Here is a 21,210-nt window from a genome sequence, read left to right on the forward strand (position 1 = left end):
GTCCAACAGGAGGGATGGTGGGACCTGCCTTGATGAATGTGTTGTATCCACACCGTCCAGCTGAGGACAGTGGGACCACCTAGATTTATGCATTCGTCCACACCGTCCAGTGGGGATGGTTGTATGTGGTTTTCCTAATGTGATTCGGGAGATTCCAAGATTACCACCTCACTGGTATATCAAGTTTCTGATCGACCTTGTGCCTGGTACCGTGCCTATCTCAAAGGCCCCATATCATATGACACTGATAGAGTTGTAGGAACTGCAGAAGCAGTTAGACGAGTTGCGTAAGTTAAGCTTCATTCGTCCGAGTAGTTCACCGTGGGGAGCATCGGTACTCTTCTTAGGAAAGAATGGTGGCTTGTTGAGGCTTTGCGTGGATTACCTCGAGTTCAATAAGGTCACAATCAAGAACAAATGCCCACTTTTGAAGATCGATGATTTGTTCGATCAACTGTAAGGTGTACAATTCTTTTTAAAGATAGACCTGTGGTCCAGTAATCATTAGATTCAGGTTTGAGAGGTGGAAATCCCAAAGATAACCTTGATGACGCGCTATGGTCATTTTGAGTTTCAGGTCATGTCGTTCGGACTGACCAATGCACCCACCGTATTCATACAGTTGATGAACAAACTATTCTGTCTGTATCTCGATCAGTTTTTTGTGGTATTCATCGATGACATTTTAATATATTCGAGGACCCGCAAGGACCATCTGCAGCATTTAGAGATTGGTTTGCAGACCCTCCTTGCACACCAGCTTTATGCGAAGCTGAAGAAGTATGAGTTTTGACCTTCTCTCTGTCTCTCTCTGTCTCTGTCTCTCTCTATCTTTCTCTCTCTCTCTCTCTCTCTCTCTTTCCCTTGTATGATGGCCCACCTAATATGTGCATAACATCCTAGCTGTCCAGATTGTTGGACGTCCTTATTGTCCAGTTGTTGGACATCCAACAGCTCAAGTTGCTGGCCGTTGGGCCTGCATGGGCCAAACGACCATAGAGCCCTGGTGAATAGAAGCACAAATATCAACTTGCATTCAAACTGGTGGGCCACTCATGTGGACGCCACCATGCATCGTGAGATCATCCAGACCATTCGTCTGAGAATGTCTAGCAGGCCTGGATGATAGAGAACCACAAATATCAGCTTGCATCCCAAACTGGTGGGCTACTCATGTGGACCCACCTTGGTGTATATGTTGTATCCCCACCGTCTAGCAATAGGGATGGTGGGACCTACCTTGATGAATGTTTTATATCCACACCGTCTAGCTAAGGACGGTGGGACCACCTTGATTTACGTGTTCATCCACACCATCTAGTGGGTATGGTGGGACACCCTAATGTATCCATTTCAACCAAACCACCCAGCTGGGACGATGGGACCCACCTGTTGCACGTGTGGGATCCACCATGATGTATTTTATCCACATCATCCAGGGCTACGGCCCACCCTGATGTATTTCATCCACAGCGTCTAGGGGCAGGCAGCCCATCGTGATATATGTGTTGTATCCATGTTGTTCATCTAGTGGGGCCCACTGTGATATATATATGGGCCACCATGAGATAGGTATTTCACCCAGATAGTCCATCTGCTGGATGCCCGGCAGGTCCAGATGGTTGAGAGGGATGGACGTCCACAAGGGGCCCAACTTGTTGCATGATATTGCTTATTGTAAAGTCGTGAGATCCACCAGGTTAAAAGTGTAATGCATAAACACTATACCTCTATTTTTCTAAGATCATGGGCCCCATTAGTGCCTTGTAAGGCCCACCTTTCATCTGATTAAATGAGGACCAGATTGTCCAGATTTCTGGACGTCTAGCAGGCTCAAATGGGCTAGACGTCCAACCTTAGAGCCCACTCTAATGTATGTGCTGTCAATCCATTGTGATTGATTTTGTGGGCTGTTTTGTAAGCCCACAATGATTTGTGTGATGTACACCTTGCCCGACCATTTTCTGGAGCATAGGGGCTGCCCCATAAGGCCCACTATGATGTATATGTCACACACACTATGCACCCATTATTCCTAGGCCATGGGTTGTTTTCATGAGGCCCATTATGATTGTATGAAGCCCATGTATTAAGGCCCATTGTGATGTATATTAGGCCCATGTGATGAGGCCCATTGTGATGTATATGAGGCCCAGGTGATGAGGCCCATTATGATGTATGAGGCCTTTGTGTGAGGCTCATTATGATGTGTAAGGCATGGTACATGTGTGAGGCCCATTTTATGTGCAAGGCCCATTGTATGTGTGAGGCCCAATTGTGATGTGTGAGATCCACCATGATGAATGAGGTAATATGTGTGCTGCCAATTCATTTACTAGCTAGTTTAAGGGCCATGAGCCCCATTGTGAGACAGTTTACATAGCGGACCGCGCTCTAGGAGGCGATGGTGGTTAAATGTCCACGTTGTAAACCTCCCCAAGGCTCATTGTTAGGCCCATTCCCATCTTCTCTAAGTTTAACCTGCTCAAAAATGGGTCCACTACTAACAAGCCAGGTAGATATCGGTTGACTACTAGTCAGGCAGATAATGAGGTCTCTTAATCTCACTTGGTTGTGCACCTGGGGGAGGGACAGTCGCTAGTGTAGTAGACCCCGATTATATTCTTGTGATGGACTATAGTGATATGAAGATCTAGCCGAGGACTGGTATGCTTGCGTTGCATCTTGTATATTACACTTGGCCATGTAGGCCTTGCATCGCATAGCCTTGGTACGACTGATGGTATTCATGGACTTGTCAGCATATTCCGCATTACCCTGATATTGCAAACTTGGCACATATATTGCGCACATACTTACACCACTCTCTAAGCTTTCAGTAAGCTTATGCACGACCGTTGCATGCAGGTGACGCTAGGACGCAGCAGCATTAGGCAGGAGCGTGCGGCTGAGCTTCTGGAGTTTTTAATACCTATCTTGTATTTCCCTTTGTGCATTGTACTCAAAAGTTTTTTAATTATAATGGATATGTGGTGATGTTATTGTTTGTTTTTGGGTTATGCGTATGGTTATGCTTCTTAGGGGAACAAATTCATGTTGAAAATCATCCTTGTAGGATCTCAGGATCAGAATCCAGTATATGGGTGCTAGGAGATGAGAATGGGGTACTACGGAGGCTATCGGCACCGGATTCGGCGATCGAGAATTTTGTGAGCCTGGTTTTCGAGTTTAGGGCTTGAAAAATACCATAGTCTACTAACATCCATTTCATCCACATTAATCATGTGCAAGCATTTCCTATCGCGATATATTCAACTTCTGCAGTGGATAATGATACTGAGTTTTGCTTCATGCTCATCCAAGAGACAAGACAAGTTCCAATGTAGAAACATCACCACTTGTGGATTTTCTATCATTGTTGAGACTCAAATATTGAATATTTCCCCCCATTCCCATTTATATCATGGTTTTATGAACATGATAATTCTTTATGGTGTATTTTATACATGTTTTTGTTACAAGGTGAGTTTACGAGCTTTAATTGAAGAGAATGCTAAAAGCATGGATTTAAGGCTCAAAAATTGTCAAGGCAAAGAATGGATCTTTGGCGATCAAGATTTAAGATTTTAAGATTGCAAGATTCAAGAAAACCAAGTGGAGAAGGAATGAAGTCAAAGGAACAAAGTGCTAAAAATTCACTTCATTATCTGTGTCATCGACCACTGTTCGATGGCATAAAAGCCACTGTTCGATGACATCGAGTACAGCTCGATGACATCTAATTTTTACATGAAAATCAAGTTGGTTATTGGACATATTGGGTGTAATTTTTGATTACTCGAAGCCTCTCTCGATGACATCAAAGTCTGTTCGATGGCATCGAATTTATTGAAGAATTCTGAAGCAACTCGCTGGAATGTTTTAGACACATTCTCGATTGATCGAAGACCCTTCGATGGCATTGAAGGACTTCTCGATAATATCGAAGGAAGGTTCAATGACACAAGAACTTACGTAGTGCAGAAAGGTTACGTAGTGCATAAAGGCACAACTTTCAAAATTTGAACACCCTTCAATGACATCGAAGGTTGTTCGATGTCATTGAACATGTTACGCAGAGTTATGTAGACTGTGTAAATTTGAGGTAGTTTTGTGATTTTGCATAGTGAAGGTTATAAATATAGGTTTCCATGTGATTTTAGGGTATGTAGGGTTTTGAGGAGCAGAGCAAAGGGGTGGAGCTGTCATTCATGAGTTTCTTCTTCTATTTTCCTTAATTTTTAATGCTTTCTTCTAGGATTTTGATTCCAACCATGTCTATGATTGGCTAAACCTATTAGCTAGGGCCAAGATGTGAAGCTTGTAGCATGTTGGGATGTTTTTCTTGCTCTGATTCTTGTTCGTGTTGACTTCTTTGTTTCTAATTTGATATTTAAGGAATACTTTTCAGTTTTTAATGGTTTGTTGTGACTCAAATTACAATAGATTTGCAATAGCTTTGAGTATCTTCTTTGTCTTATTTTGAGATTGTGGGATTGGTAAATCCTGTTGTTAGCCATTGTCTCAAGGGCATGGTTTAGTGATGGAATCCCTTCCAACCTTCACAATTCTCCTCCATTGAGAATTAGGTCAATGAAAGTTCAAATTTGATTTTATTGATATATCTTCTAATTGGATAGGATGGGGCTCCAATTCCAATTGTGTTCCATGAATCAAATAAGGAAACATCTTGATAGCTGCAAGTGGATCCTTGGACCCTACACTTAAGGTTGTGAACAAGTTTTTGGCGTCATTGCTAGGGACTAACGGATGCATTTTTCTGAGATTAATTGGTTTTAGAATAAGGTAAAGATAAGGGTATGTTTACTTTTTATTTTTAGGTTAGAATTTTCTTGATTTATTTTTAAAAACTAACTTGTTTTTCTGTCTTATAGGATCTTTACATAGAAATTTCCAATCTGGTAACCTCTTTCCAATTCTCTCTTCTTTCTTTTCTAACTTTCTAATTTGCTTTAGTTTACTTCTCTTTTAGGTTTAGGTTTAATTTTTTAACTTGAGGGCTGAGAGTGTTTCATGTCCAGGTGGGTACGTGATAACACTCTACATCTCTTGAGTGAAGGAGAATTAATCGAAGGTTTGTCTATCCATCACCGGATTAGACACCACTTGAGATCCTCATAGTTAACTGAAGTGATGGCTGCAAATCAACCTGTAAATCCTCCTCAAACTCCAGTTGAGGAAGCCTAGGATGAGAATGAGGTGCATTAAGCACCCCCGCCTCATACTTTACGAGATTATCTACAACAGGCGGGGGTGAACACACCTTCTTGTGTGATTTTTTCAGAAAATACAGGAAACACGGATATCAAGCCAGGGGTGATCTAACTCCTTCCAAAATTTCATGGACTTGAATATGAAAATCCATATTTACACTTCAAAGAGTTTGGTGATATCATAGCCACTTTATATTTTCCTAATGTGTCTGAGGACATGGTCAGGCTGAAATTCTTTCCCTTTTCTTTAAAAGAGAAAGCTAAGACGTGGTTGTACTCACTACATCCACAATCTATTAGTAGATGGAACGACATAACAAGGGAGTTCATAAAGAAATTTTTCCCATACCATAAAACAAACACCCTCAGAAACTCGATCATGAACTTTACCCAAAAGGAAGATGAAACATTCTTTCAATGTTGGGAGCAGTTCAAGGATCTTGTCAGTTCATGCCCACAACACAATTTTGAAACGTGGCCTATCACAAACTTCTTCTATGATGGATTGACATCTTCCACGTGTCAATTGGTTGAGACAATGTGCAATGGGGAATTCATGAATAAAAATGTTGACGATGTGTGGGACTATTTTTACAAACTTGCTGAAAACGGACAATCATGGGACATCTCCCGAAAACCTAGCACGACTTCTAAGCCTACTTAATTAAAGGAGAGGGACAGAATATATCTTCTAAAAGAGGATGATGATATAAATACTAAGGTGGCTAATCTCATAAGAAAACTCGAGGCCATGAAACTGAAAAAGGATAAGGCTAAGGAAATTGTTTGTTGTATTTGTGCTTGTAATATTCATACAACTCTCCATTCAGAGTCTTCATCGTCACTAGTTCATTTTCTCAACTCTACCAACCCTTCATCTTCTCTCTGAGCCACAATGATTCGGTCATCAATAAGTGGCTGTAAGCGGATGTGTGCGACGCTCTCGAACGACTCCTCTACCGTAAGCTTCTGTTCGAAGTCTCACACAAATTCTACCATGTTCCATTCTTCAATCATTAGCAGAGCCGCAAATTCTATTGTCTTCTTGCGGCTCAACGCGTCTGCCACAAAGTAAGCCTTACCAAGATGGTAGGAAACCTCAAATTTAAAGTCTTTCAAGGTTTCCATCCATCGTCGCTGCCTCATATTCAAGTCTCTCCGTGTGAATATGTACTTGAGGTTCTTGTGGTCGCAAAAGAGCTCGAACTCCTCTCCGTAGAGGTAACGTTCTAGAGATTTAATGTAAAGATTATTGCCGCCATTTCTAGGTCGTGCGTAAGGTAGTTTTCTTCGTGTTTCCTCAACTGTCGTGATGCATAGGCAATCACTCTGTCCTTCTGCATAAGAACACAACCCAAACCAACATAAGAGGTGTCAATTTATATGGTATATCTGACCCCTTGCTTTGGTAATACTAGCACAGGGGCGGACGTTAGCTTGTCCTTCAATTCCTGAAAGGCTGCTTCTGCTTTCTCATTCTAATCAAACTTAAGATCTTTCCGGGTGAGTTGAGACAACGGTCTACCTATCTTGGAAAAGTCCCTAACGAATTGACGATAGTAACCTGCCAAACCAAGGAAACTCCTCACTTCAGTAACCAAACCAGGTTGCTCCATTCTTGAACTGCGGTTGCCTTAACAAGGTCCACAACTATTCCTTCTTTGGACACTATATGTCCCAAGAACTTGACTTCTTCTTTCCAAAAGTCGTATTTCTTGTACTAAACAAATAATTAGTTCTTCTCGAGAGTATCAAAGACTGCTCGCAGGTGCTCCTCGTGATCTTTCTGACTCTTGGAGTATATCAGGATGTCATCTATAAATACGATGATGAATCGGTATAAACCCGGTCTAAACAACCAGTTCATAAGGTCCATGAACACGGCTGGTGCGTTTGTGAGTCCAAACAACATCACAAGGAACTCGTAGGGCCCAAAGCTGGTTCTGAATGTTGTTTTCTGTATGTCCTCGTCCCTAACACGCAACTAGTGATACCCTGACTGTAAGTCGATCTTTGAAAAGTACTGTGCCCCTTTCAACTGGTTAAACAGATCATCAATCCTGGGCAGAGGATACTTGTTCTTCACTGTCACTTGGTTCAACCTCGATAATCAATACACAGTTGCAGTGATCCATCCTTCTTCTTCAAAAACAACACAAGTGCTCCCCAAGGAGATACAATCGGTCGTATAAAGCCTAATTCTAACAGACCATCGATCTGTCTCCTCAATTCCTCCATTTCACATGGAGGCATGCGATATGTTGGTAGCGAAATGGGTGTCGTACCAGGTACAAAGTCGATAGTAAAGTCGATCTCGGGCCGAGGAGGTAGTCCAGGTATTGTCCTGAACACGTCCGTAAAATCTCAGACTACAGGCATGTTCCCAAGTGTCGGACCATCAACATTCTCTAGCAAGGGAGCATAACAACTAATGCGATAGTACCAACTGACCTGAACTGGAAAAGTAAAGGTCGTGCCCTCAGGTCCACGGGTTGTCACCACTCTAGTATTGCAATCAATCTCTACCTTCATCTCGGTGAGCCAATCCATACCGAGGATGACATTGTAATGACACAGCGGGGCAACAATCAGGTCAACGTGTACTGTTCTGCTTCCTAAGTCTATCGAGCAACCTTTACAAATCCTAGTAGTGTCAAAGAAGGTCCATGTGGTAGTAAGGAGTCTCATCCCAACCATAGGAGTAGCTCCCAATACTATTCGCTTAACTGTTGTGCATGATATTATTAAAATAGTGGACCCGGTGTCCACCAATAGGAAGACTGGTATACCTTAGATATGTGTTGTGACTTCAAAAGTTAATAGTGTTGTGGTTGCTGTCTCGGAAGCCTCAACTGCAAGTGAGTGCACCCGAGTTTATTTCGGATGATTCGGCTGCGCTACCATAGGTCGTTGAGGTGGCCTAAATCGAGGTATGGGTGGCCGGTAAGATAGCTGTGTAGGCAGTGCTGATTGTAGAGGTGAAGCTAAGATAGGTTGCAGCATCTAACAGTTGGTCTTCTGAGGAGGGGCGAAGCCATTGTCCCTCATCCTGGTAAAACAGTAAGTGTCAGTATGGCCCAATCTCTTGCAGTAGGTGCACCACACATCTGATCGCCTCAGCTGGGTCGGTGGAGCCATAAGTCTGGGAGGCGAATCTGCACGTGATTTCTTGTTGAGGAACGGTCTGCTCGGCAAATCAGATCGAGGCCTTGGACCCATAGGTACACGTGTATGAGACAGTTTATCCCCATCCTGCTCAGCTCACAAGGACATGTTCACTAGCTCAACACAGTTGGGAATGCTAGCGCAACACATCTTCGTAAGTATTTCAGGTCACAGACCCTCAGAAATTTGCCGTATTCACATCGGCTTGTCTATTAGTATCAAAGGAGCGTATCTGGCCAGCTCCGTGAACCTGTTCTCATATTCCGATACGGTTATCCCTCCCTGTCGGAGGCAAAGAAACTCTCCCTCCTTTTCATTGTGGTAAGTGAGGGGGAAGTATTTCCCATGGAAGTAGGTCTCAAAAGCTTCCCATGTCAATACATACCCAGCAGCAATTGTCTGTAGGACGCTATCCCACCATAGACTAGCCTCCTTCTCGAACATGTATGTAACCAACTCAACCTGCTCTGCCTCAATGCAGTGCAGCGGCTTCAACATCTTAGAGATGTGATCAAGCCAGTACTCGGCTTCCTCGGGTCTGTGAGTACCCGTAAAAGTAGGAGGTCGGAAGCGCTCAAATAAACCGCTGGCATTCATTCCGAACAGGGTGCGCAAGTGGTGCAAGCGGGGCCCACTCATGTTCTGGACATCACCGATAGAAGCTACGGAACACAAACACAATCTACGATAAACTCGCACCCAGATACACTAAAGTGGTGACAGCATGCATTGTGTGACCATAACCCAGGTCCGGTTTAATCCAGATCATGCTCTGATACCAACTTGTAACGCCCTGAAATTCGGGGGTCGAGCATAACTTAGCTCCCGAGTTCCAAAACATCACTTATGCAACATATTTAATGATGGATGTATGTTGTCTGTATTAGTGCATAAAACATGGAATAGATTAAGCCAAAGCACAGATATAATTCAGGGATAAGTGAATAAAGCAAGCGGAAGACTTATAGAAATATATGTGTACAAGTGCAGATCCCTGAAGTACATACACAAACCAGGTCGTAATGAAAGTGTTACTATCAAAATTACAAGTATCAAGTTACATCATTTAATTCTCAAAAATAATCCCAGAGTCCCGCGCATCAGAACAAGCTCGCTAGAACCCGTCTGAAAACTGCATATAAGAGAAAGCAGCCTCATCATCATCCATCTCCCGCTCTGCCTCAGAAGTCGCATCAACATCTGCAACATCAGAACCTAAGACAGAGTCTGGTGGGTGTTTAACACCGCCCCAGAATGTGGGAGTGAGTGATCAACTCAGTGGAACAATAAGGCACTGGTTAACATGTTATCAGTTCAATCAAGCAGTAATGATAAAGCAGAACAAGTAAACAAGTCCTAAGTACTCTTGTTAATGCAAGGATGTATGCAAAATGATGCGTGCCCTCACGCGTACACCCTCAGCGTCTTCATCTTACGTTACGCATGACATCGCCTCAAAGTGCGCCACATCTACAAAGCACATGCAAATGCGGTGCATGAATATGATTACCAAGTTGTTATTAGTCCTTTTCATACAGCAGGATTGGGAAGCTAAAGTACCTTCCTCATATCACCATCCAAACAGTGATCCATTCTAGGGTCGTCAATCCTAGGCATCTCATACGATCATATAGTTTGAGGTCGTTGCAAAGGGCTCGTCACCAATCAATGCACGCCTATCATACCTTCGTTACTACACTAAGGCTCGTCACCTCAATGCGGTATCCAGGTATGCTCGAGGTCACTACAAAGGGCTCGTCACCAATCAATGTAGGCCGACAGCACGAATATAGTGTCCCATACCACCATAATCGGCTCACGAGTTTAGTTGCTCACTGGTCACTACGAGGAGGCTCGTCACCCCAGCGTAGGCCGACAGCTCGACCACGGTGTCCCATACCACCATGTCCGGCTCATGAGTCTTAGCGGATCAAGGTACCATGGTTAATAGGATTTCATTGGTAAGTTCGGTACCCTAGATTCAAGCAGTAGCGTCCATACATGGTGAACATACATCGGACAATCGGGTTACTTGACGAACTCGACTAGCACGAGCGCACGTTGAGTTGAACGACATAGAGTGCGCAAACACTCCGCGTGGCCAAACCACTGCCGACAACTCTAATACGACTCGGGTTCGTCTAATCACGTCCTTTGTGGCGAAAGCAATCTCATCCACGATCTTAAGGCCGATTACCGATTTCCTGGACTAATGCATAGTCCCCTATACAGTACACTACAATAGATAATCATATTAAATGTAGAACAGTAATGGAACAACAACTTCAATCATGGTACTCAAGCATTTGAAGAATATCAACTTAACATAACTGTAAGCATAAATAATGCTTGAACTTAAACAACAAGGAATGTAACTAGCAAGAAGGAAATCATACACATCAGTAGGAGTGTTGAGAATCACTTCTCAATGCCCGCAAATAGTGTAATAAGTTACACTTTAGATCATTCAGACATTTCTACAAACACTTAGAATACACAATACAACATATATGACATATGTTGAAAAACACACATTTGGACAATTCCCTTTACCAAGGAGTTGTCGTACACACATCTAGCATACATACATGACAAATAATCATGGCAAACACAAGTACATATTTTATACGCATACGGTACTTTATACATACACATAGAATACACAAATCTCCGTATAACACATGCATATCAGGAACGCAAAGTAAACATAACATTTGGCATGTGAAATCTCATTCATAACAAGAGTAAACCATTAACTGGCATTGAAAGCCTTGAAAACCATAACCTATACACTTAAAGTCCGCACCTTAAGCCAGAAAAGAACACCGAACTTATTTCAGACGAGTTGTCTTTGTCAACGGCGATAGAATACCCTAAAGCAAGAATAGAAATGAGATACAACAACACCAAGACTATTCTAAGCTCTAACACAGATTAGGGTTAGGTTAACTTACCCAAAGATGAACTCAGAATCGTCAGAATAACGATTCAAAGTGAAGGTTTAAAGATGTAGAAGAACAAGGAAAGAATCCAAGATGATTCACCAACTTCTCTCTCACTCTCTCTCTCAAGCTAGGGTTAGAGAAAATTCGTATGGAAAAGAGAGCTAGGGTTTAAGGAACTATAAATAGGCTTAAAATTGATGAAAATAACCCCAGGGACAAGGTATACTTAGGTTATAACCAAAGTAAGCCTCTCTCGATCCAACGAAGCACTTCTGGTGGGCCAAATACCACGAAAGGTCGGACTTAAGCTCTTTGACCATGGATCTAGGTCAAGCTGAGTTTTCGTACCGACCGGCTCTTCAGATCAGCCGTGGCGGACCACACTCAATTCAACAGTCATAGAATCTCGATCAGGTTCACAAGCACAAGGATATGCCTGGGCCACCTTCCCTGATCAGAGGGTGAAATTGGGTCAGAATCCAACAGTCAGATTGCTTAAAATCGTCGCGCAAGCGACACGACTCAGATTTCATAAAATCTCATTAAATTTCCAACCGTTCTCACACTCTTCACTTCGAACTCAAACAAATCGACCCAGAACATCACATGGACTTGATTTTCAAAGTGATGGTCAAGCCCAACATGGTGACCGCAACAGCCTAAGATCATCGCCATCGGACTTTTAATGCGCGGTCCAGGTCCAATCCAGAACTTTCAAAAAATCCCAAGAGCAACTAGCTTTAGCGATGAATCCCAGATTTCAGAGTAACATAGCGCTAACTAATCTATAGGTTTTGAGTCATGCAGATCCAATTTAAAGTGATTAATGCAGATTTCACAAGCAATCGAGTATAGTGCTAATTACCCCAAAAACAACTACTTAAGGAAAGATTAGCACAAAATTTCCAAGGTCATTACAAGCTACCCCCCTTAAAGAAAATTTCATCCTCGAAATTCATACCTTCTCAAATTCCTCAAGGATCTGAGGGTAGCTCTTTCTGACCTCAGCTTCCAATTCCCAAGTAGCCTGTTCCACACTATGATGCGTCCATAGCACCTTCACAAGAGGGATAACCTTGCTACGCAATACCTGCTCCTTCCTGTCGAGAATACACGTCGGTCGCAGTACATAAGTGGCATCCTCACTCAATTGCACTTGCTCCCAACTGATAATATGCGAAGGATCAGGAACATACTTCTTCAGCATAGAAACATGAAATACGTTATGCACGCCCGCAAGAGGTGTGGGCAAAGCAAGGCAGTATGCTACCGCTCCCACTTGATCCAGAATTTGAAATGGACCAATAAATCTCGGCGTCAGCTTTCCCTTCTTACCGAACCACAGAACTCCTTTCATAGGAGAGACTTTCAGAAAAATATGGTCTCCAACCTCAAACTCAAGCGGTCGACGCCTCGTATCAGCATAACTCTTCTATCTACTCTGGGCTGTTAGAAGTCGACGTCGAATGATGTCAACCTTCTCTGAAGTCACCTGCACCAAATTCGGGCCAAGCAAACTACGCTCACCAATTTCTACCCAACAATGTGGTGCTCGCACGGCGACCATACAACGCCTCATAGGGAGCCATGCCGATACTCGCTGAAAGCTGTTATTATACGCGAACTCTACATACTAAAGACAATCATCCCAACTATCTTTGAAATCTAGAACACAAGCTCGCAACATATCTTCCAGGACTGATTCACGCGCTCCGTCGGCCCATCTGTTTGCGGATAAACGCGGTGCTGAACTTCGATTTCACACCCATCGCTTCTTGAATACGAGTCCGGAAGATAGATAGTGAAACGCGTGTCTCTATCGGACACAATCTCCAAGGAACTCCATGCAGACGCACTATCTCCTTGATATACAACCTAGCCAACTCGTCTGCAGAGTAAGTGACTCTGATCGGTAAGAAATTCGCCAACTTCGTTAATCGGTCGACGATCACCCAAATAGAGTCATATCCCTTCCTCGTTCTCGGCAACTCAAAAATAAAGTCCATAGAAATGAAGTCCCACTTCCATTCAACTATGGGCATGGGCTGCAACAACCCAGGAGGTCGGCGATGCTCTTGCTGGCACGTGAGGCAACGAGAAACAAACTCAGCAATATGGACCTTCATGTTGTCCCACCAATAAGATCTTCTCATATCCTGATACATCTTCGTGCTACCTGGATGCATCGCAAGCTTAAAACTATGGGCTGACTCGAGAACCTCCCGTCTCAAGTCAAGGATGTCGGGAACACATAACCGGCCACGAAATCGTAGGCCCCCATCAGAACTAACACTCCAGTCGGAGTTCTCATCTGTACCAACCCGCTTCCTCATCTTCACCAAAAGCTCATCATCTACCTGAGCTGCAACGATCCTCTCGTCGATAAGGGGCTGTACACGAATGTGTGCGATAACCTCATACGGCTCAACCACCGTAAGCTTCTGCTCAAAATCGCGCACGAACTCCAACATATCCCACTCTGCTATCATCAGCGGAGCCGCAAACTCAATAGCCTTCTTGCGACTCAACGCATCTGCCACAAGGTTCGCCTTGCCCGGATGGTAAGAAACATTGAACTTGAAGTCTTTCAATGTTTCCATCCATCGGCGCTGCCTCATATTCAAATCACGCTGCGTGAAAATATACTTAAGGCTCTTGTGGTCGCAAAAGAGCTCGAACTCCTCACCATAGAGGTAATGTCTCCAAAGCTTTAATGCGAATATGACAGCTGCTAACTCTAAGTCGTGTGTAGGGTAATTCTCTTCGTGTTTCCTCAACGACGCGAAGCATAAGCAATCACCCGGTCCTTCTGCATAAGGACACAACCCGGACCAACCGAGAGGCGTCAATATATATAATATACTTAACCCCATGCTCTGGCAATCTAGCACCGGGGCGGACGTCAACTTGTCCTTCGCTCTTGAAAAGCTAACTCCGCCATCTCATTCCAAGCAAACTTCAAATCCTTCCGTGTCAACTACGACAACGATCTGGCTATCTTGAGAAGTCCTAAATGAAGCGTCGATAATAGCCTGCAAGACCCGAGAAAACTCCTTACCTCGGTAACGTCTCAGTCGCTTCCGTCTCCGCAGCCTACCTTGGCAAGATCGACAGCTATCCCTTCCTTGACACCACATGTCCTAGGAACTTGACTTCCTCTTTCCGAAATCACACTTCTTGAACTCCGCAAAAAGCTCATTCTTTCTGAGCGTATCAAAGACTACTCGTAGATGCTCCTCGTGATCTTCCTGACTCGTGGAGTATATCAGGATGTCATCTATAAACACGACGATAAATCGGAATAAATACAGCTGAAACACCTGGTTCATCAAGTCCATGAATAAGGCCGAGGCGTTTGTGAGTCAAAACGACATCACAAGAAACTTGTAGTGCCCGAACCTGGTTCTGAACACTGTCTTCTACACGACCTCATCCCTGACATGTAACTGGTGATACCTCAACCGCAAGTCGATCTTCAAGAAAGCCCCCTTCAATTGATCAAACAGATCACCTATCCTAGGCAAGGGATACTTGTTCTTCACAGTTACCAAATTCAACCTGCGATAATCAATACATAACCGCAAAGAACCATCCTTCTTCTTCACAAACAAAACAAGTGCTCCCCAAGGAGACACACTAGGCCGAATAAAACTCCAATTCCAGCAAATCATCTATCTGCTTCCTCAACTCCTCCATTTCACTCGGAGGCATACGATAGGTGGGTAATGAAATGGGTACCGCACCGGCATGAGGTCGATAGTAAAATCAATCTCACGCCGAGGAGGTAATCCAGAATCGACTCAAACACATCTTCAAACTCCCGAACTACGGCGTGCTAACCAACGCCGATTCACCATACTCTCCAACAGAGAAGAATAATAATCAATACGAAGAGGGTAACTGACCTGAACTGGGAAAGTAACAGTCTCGCCCTCAGGTCCATGGATCGTCACTGATCTAGCTTCACAATCAATCTTAGCTCACATCCTCGTGAGCCAATCCATACCCATAATAACATCGTAATGATAAAGCGGTGCGACTAAGAAATCAACACGGATCGATCCACTTCCAAGATCAACCGACAACACAACTCCAAAGACAAACAACATGCATTCCATTAAACAAAATCGTCGCAATACAAGTAGTGCAACAATACATGAATCACGACTAAGAAAGCATGAGAATAATAACATCTAACACTTCAAGCAACAACAACCAACTACAAACAACCACAAACAACTACAACTACAAAGCCAACAACGGCTACACACAGAAAGAAAACAATAAACAAAGCAAAGGACAGCCACGACGACTGCTACTCGTCGAAATCAGGAGATGGAGGTGGGGCACCCTTATCCTGCAAGCAACACAGGATAGACTTCAGAGTCCTAGTCACCTTCTTAAACTTATGTTTAACAAGGTCTCGAAGATCAACAATATCCTAGTGTAAGACAGCCTGCCCTTCTTTAAGCCGTGCGAGACGAGCATCTCTGGCAGTCTGCTCTGCGCTCTGCTCTGGCGCCACAGGAGGAGAGCTATCACTCGAATCCTGTGCCTCAACCTCTTCCTCGTCCTGCTCTGTTTCTTCCTCAATCTCAGCACCACCTTCAGCAAAACTCTCTTCATCACCGCTCTCAGACTCAGCCTCACTCTCTGAGGCATGCCGACCAGAACCGATCTCCATCTACTTAAGAGTCCTCAGATTGATATGACGAACAGGAACCGGCTTCTCAGCTCCAAGCCTATAGCCAAACTCATGTGCAAGCTTGCAAATGAGGTAGCCAAATGGAAGCGACTCGGTCCTCCTACTCGAACGAGCGATGAGAATAATCTAGCGCAGGATGTACGTCAGCACACACAACTTCGCTTCTTGCCCCACCTGATACAGGAAATCCACCATCAGGCACGTACACTCGCTGCGATTGCTCCACCTTGGGTATACATTGAACGTACATATGTGATGAAGCAAACGAAAGTCGTCCGTCATGTAGGTAGCCAGAAGACTCCTATTAGGCTGCCATTCGACCAGATGACCACACAAGGATCGGGTGCGACGATCCCTCTCACGCACACTGTTCACATTCTTCTTGCTGGCATGCACTCACCAAGTGGCACATTTAGGAGTCGGGATATTAAAGCAACATTGACAATACCCACTCGACTATTACCACAATGGATCTTGAACTGCAGAGGCTCCAACAATGGATCACGAATATTGGCATAAAAGGCTCGAACAGTACTAGCATTCACGCGATACTCGCCTTCGAATAAGGGACACCAACCAGCCCCTTCCAGGTGCTCCAACAACAGAAACTCACCATACAGCCGCGGATCAACATGAGCCTCAAAAAGGACTCTACGACCTTCTTAGACTCCATGCGATAACTCCGCCAATAAGGTTCTACCAATGGGAGCTCGAGGATCGAGGTCCCGCTTGGTCTGAAATTCACGAGTGGCGGACGTGCTAGCGGCGGCACCTCTCGGCCTCCGTGCACGGGTTGGGCGGCTAGGCCCGGCTTCATCCACGGGCGCTCTCTTCTTCCCCATCAAAGAAAGAAGAGTAGAAATGGAAAATATGCCCGTGATGAACTCAAAGAGGGCCATGAGAAATGAGAGAAAGAGAGAAATAGGAAGATGGTGAAGCTTCCACACACTTGAGAGCCCAAAAAGGAATATAAGAGCTCAAATGAGAAGGAAAAGGAGTTAAACAGCAATGGGGGTGAGGGTTTTGAGATGGGGTGATGGGGTTTGCACGAAAATGGAAGAAGAAGAAGATTTGGAGAAGATTTGGAAGAGTTTAGAGAGGGTTTTCAAGAAAGGGAGAGCTTGGGAGGGAGAGTTATGAAGGAAGTAGGGTAAAGAAAAGGTTTTAAACAGAAAACTGTGGAGGGGTGGGCCACCTTAGGCCAACAACTCGTCGGCCCGCGCCGGCCCGGCCCGCCGATCGGCGAGGCCTCGCCGAACCCGCGATGACATCGCCGGTCTTTGGACCTTCCGCGATGCCTCACCGTTTGGGCGAGTCCTCCGGTCCTCCATGGTAAAAATGTGGGTCCCCCTGGGCCCAACTAGAAATGCCCCAATTGGCCCCTTGCATGATTTGACGCCTATTGGGCCATTCGGGCGAAATCCGATTCAAATAAAGATTTCTTGACGATTTAAAAGTTGAAAAGGGAAGATTGACCATCTAAACTCATTAATAGATGGTCTAGGAAAGGTTTCGGTTCGCTGTGTGTGTCGGAGAGAGTCAGACTCGATCTCGGTGAAGGTTTTCATGAAACTTTCACCGATAGAAGCTACGAACACAAACACACAATCTACAATAGACCGCACCCAAATACACTAAAGTGGCAACAACGTGCGGTGTGTGACCATAACCCAGTCCGATTTAATCTAGATCATGCTCGATACCAACTTGTAACGCCCCGAAATTCGGGGTCGAGCATAACTCAACTCCCGAGTTCCAAAACATCACTTGTGCAACATATTTAATGATGGATGTATGTAATCTGTATTAGTGCATAAAACATGGAATAGATAAAGCCAAAGCAAAAGATATAATTCAGGGATAAGTGAATAAAGCAAGCGGAAGACTTATAGAAATATATGTGTACAAGTGCAAATCACTGAAGTACATACACTACCAAGTCGTAATGAAAGTGTTACTATCAAAATTACAAGTATCAAGTTACATCATTTAATTCCAAAAATAATCCCAGAGTCCCGCGCATCAGAACAAGCTCGCTAGAACCCGTCGAAAAACTGCATAAAAGAGAAAGCGACCTCATCATCATCCATCTCTCGCTCTGCCTCGGAAGTCGCATCCACATCTGCAACATCGGAACCTAAGACAGAGTGGTGTTGAAACACTGCCCCGAACATGGGAGTGAGTGATCAACTCGGTGGAACAATAAGGCCTGGTTAACATGTTATCGGTTCAATTAGCGGTAATGATAAAGCAGAACAAGTAAACATGTCCTAAGTACTCTTGTTAATGCAAGGATGTATGCAAAATGATGCGTGCCCTCACGCGTACACCCTCAGCGTCTTCATCTTACGTTATGCATGACATCGCCTCAAAGTGCGCCACATCTACAAAGCACATGCAAATGCAGTGCATGAATATGATTACCAAGTTGTTATTAGTCCTTTTCATAAAGCAGGATTGGGAAGCTAAAGTACCTTCCTCATATCACCATCTAAACAGTGATCCATACTAGGGTCGTCAGTCCTAGACATCTCATACGATCATATGGTTTAAGGTCGTTGCAAAGGGCTTGTCACCAATCAATGCACGCCTATCATACCTTCGTTACTACACTAAGGCTCATCACCTCAATATGAATGAAAGCATAAGTAAGACTTGAATTTAAATAACAAGGAATGTAACTAACATGAAGGAAATCATACACACCAGTGGGAGAGTTGAGAATCGCTTCTCAACGCACACAAATAGTGTAATAAGTTACACTTTAGATCATTCAGGTATTTCTACAAACACTTAGAATACACAATACAACATATATGACATATGTTGAAGAACACACATTTGGACAATTCCCTTTACCAAGGAGTTGTTGCACATACATCTAGCATACATACACGACAAATAATCATGGCAAACACAGGTGCATATTTTATACGTATACGGTACTTTATACATACACATTAAATACACAAATCTCAATATAACACATGCATATCAGGAACGCAACATAAACATAACATTTGGCATGTGAAATCTCATTCATAACAAGAATAAATCATTAACTGGCATTGAAAGCCTTGAAAACCATAACCTATACACTTAAAGTCCGCACCTTAAGCCAGAAAAGAACACCGAACTGATTTCAGACGAGTTGTCTTCGTCAACGGCGATAGAATACCCTAAAGCAAGGATAGAAATGAGATACAACAACACCAAGACTATTCTAAGCTCTAACACAGATTAGGGTTAGGTTAACTTACCCCAAGATGAACTCAGAATCATCGGAATAACGATTCAAAGTGAAGGTTCAAAGATGTAGAAGAACAGGAAAGAATCCAAGATGATTCACCAACTTCTCTCTCACTATCTCTCTTTTCCACTCTCTCTCCAAGCTAGGGTTAGAGAAAATTCGTATGGAAAAGAGAGCTAGGGTTTAAGGACTATAAATAGGCCTAAAATTGATGAAAATAACCCCAGGGACAAGGTATACTTAGGTTATAACCAAAGCAAGCCTCTCTCGATCCAATGAAGCACTTCTAGTGGGCTAAAAACCACGAAAGGTCGGACTTAAGCTCTTTGACCATGGATCTAGGTCAAGCGAGTTTTCATACCAACCAGGTTTTTAGATCGACCATGGCGGACTACACTCAATTCAACGGTCACAGAATCTCGATCGAGTCCACAAGCACAAGGATATGTCAGGGCCACCTTCCCTGATCGGAACATATATGTGACCAACTCAACCTGCTCTGCCTCAATGTAGTGTAGTGGCTTCAACATCTTAGAGATGCTGTTAAGCTAATATTCGGCCTCCTCGGGTCTGTGAGTACCCACAAAAGTGAGAGGTTGGAAGTGCTGGAATCGCTCAAATAAGCCGCTGTCATTCAGGTTCCCAGCAGGGTGCACAGGTGGTGCATGTGGAACCACATTCATGTTCTGGGCAAGGGTCCCAGCGATGGTGGTCCAAATCTGCCGTTGTTGTAGCATAAGGAGCATCATCTGCTCCAACCTATCAGGAGGAGAAGCCACCTGAGGCATGTGCGGCATCGAGGTAGACGCACGGTTTTATTTCGAAATCGGTGGTGCACTAAGTGTTAACTCATTTGTGGGGTCAGTGGCCGGTAGAGAATCCGACATAGTCTCGTGATTCGGGCCCAAACTGGGGTCCGTATGGCTATCGCTTAAGGGAGGTGCCCCGTCACTCCATTCACCAAGTGCAAGACGTGTCGTACTCTGAGTGGCCTTAGGTGGCATTCCCTATATACAACATAGGATGCAACATGTGTGAGATTCAGAACGAGGTTACTTAATTTGGCAAAAATTCCACACAGCCCATAACAAAGGAAGCTTCATGCATTTCATTTAACCAAAATTATCACAATACATGAGATGTAGTCTTACATGGATTATGATAGAAGATGCATGTGAGAATATCTAAACAAGGCTTTAAACACTAAAATACACCAACAACTCTAACATACTACTAAGCCTATCAAGGCTATCACATAGAAAACAGGAAAACAAAGAAAACCTAAAGACGACTACAACATATGACTAGTCGTCCGACTATGGTGATGGAGGAGGAGCACCCTTGTCCTGTATGTAGCACAGGAGGGTCTTCAGAGTGCGGGACATCTTTTTAAACTTTTGTTTGTATAGGCCTTATTCTCCTCAAGCTCTTGCTTCACTTCGGCCCAGGTCTCTCTGACCTCCTGTCTCAAGGCGGCCTGACTCTCCTCAATCTGAGCCAAGAGGGCTTCTAAGGTAGCCCGATCATGGTGGTGCTCACGTGTAGTAGGAGGAGGGCCCGCATCATAGTCTTGGGCCTCCTTGTCTTCTTCTTCCTTCTCTTCCTCAACCTCACTTCCCCCTTCTTCGTTTCCTTCTCCCACACTTCCTTCTTCAATTTCTTCTTCCTCCTCCTCTTCACTGGTTCCTTCCTCTTCCTCTATCTCGTTACCATACTCATCCAGTTGGGCTTGACGTTATCGTGGCCTAATGCCCATGTTGTTGAGTGTGGTGTCATTATTGAAATGGATCGGTGTAAGCTCATCGTGTTAAGCCTGTAGCCGAATTCACGAGCAAGCTTGCATATAAGTCGGCCGAATAGGAGTGAAATATCCGTCCTAACGACACGTGCGGTCTGGACTATCTATAGTAG

General features: G+C 44.0%; 1 non-coding gene across 1 annotated transcript; it reads right to left on the minus strand.

Annotated features, from left to right (window-relative positions):
• Positions 1–5,595: 5,595 nt before the first annotated feature.
• LOC131241708 (small nucleolar RNA R71) lies at positions 5,596–5,702 on the minus strand. The gene has a single exon (XR_009169264.1). It is a non-coding gene; the product is annotated as a small nucleolar RNA R71 (small nucleolar RNA).
• Between the last annotated feature and the right edge of the window lie 15,508 nt (positions 5,703–21,210).

This window comes from Magnolia sinica, chromosome 3, assembly GCF_029962835.1.
Source record: "Magnolia sinica isolate HGM2019 chromosome 3, MsV1, whole genome shotgun sequence".
Taxonomy (NCBI): Eukaryota; Viridiplantae; Streptophyta; class Magnoliopsida; order Magnoliales; family Magnoliaceae; genus Magnolia; species Magnolia sinica.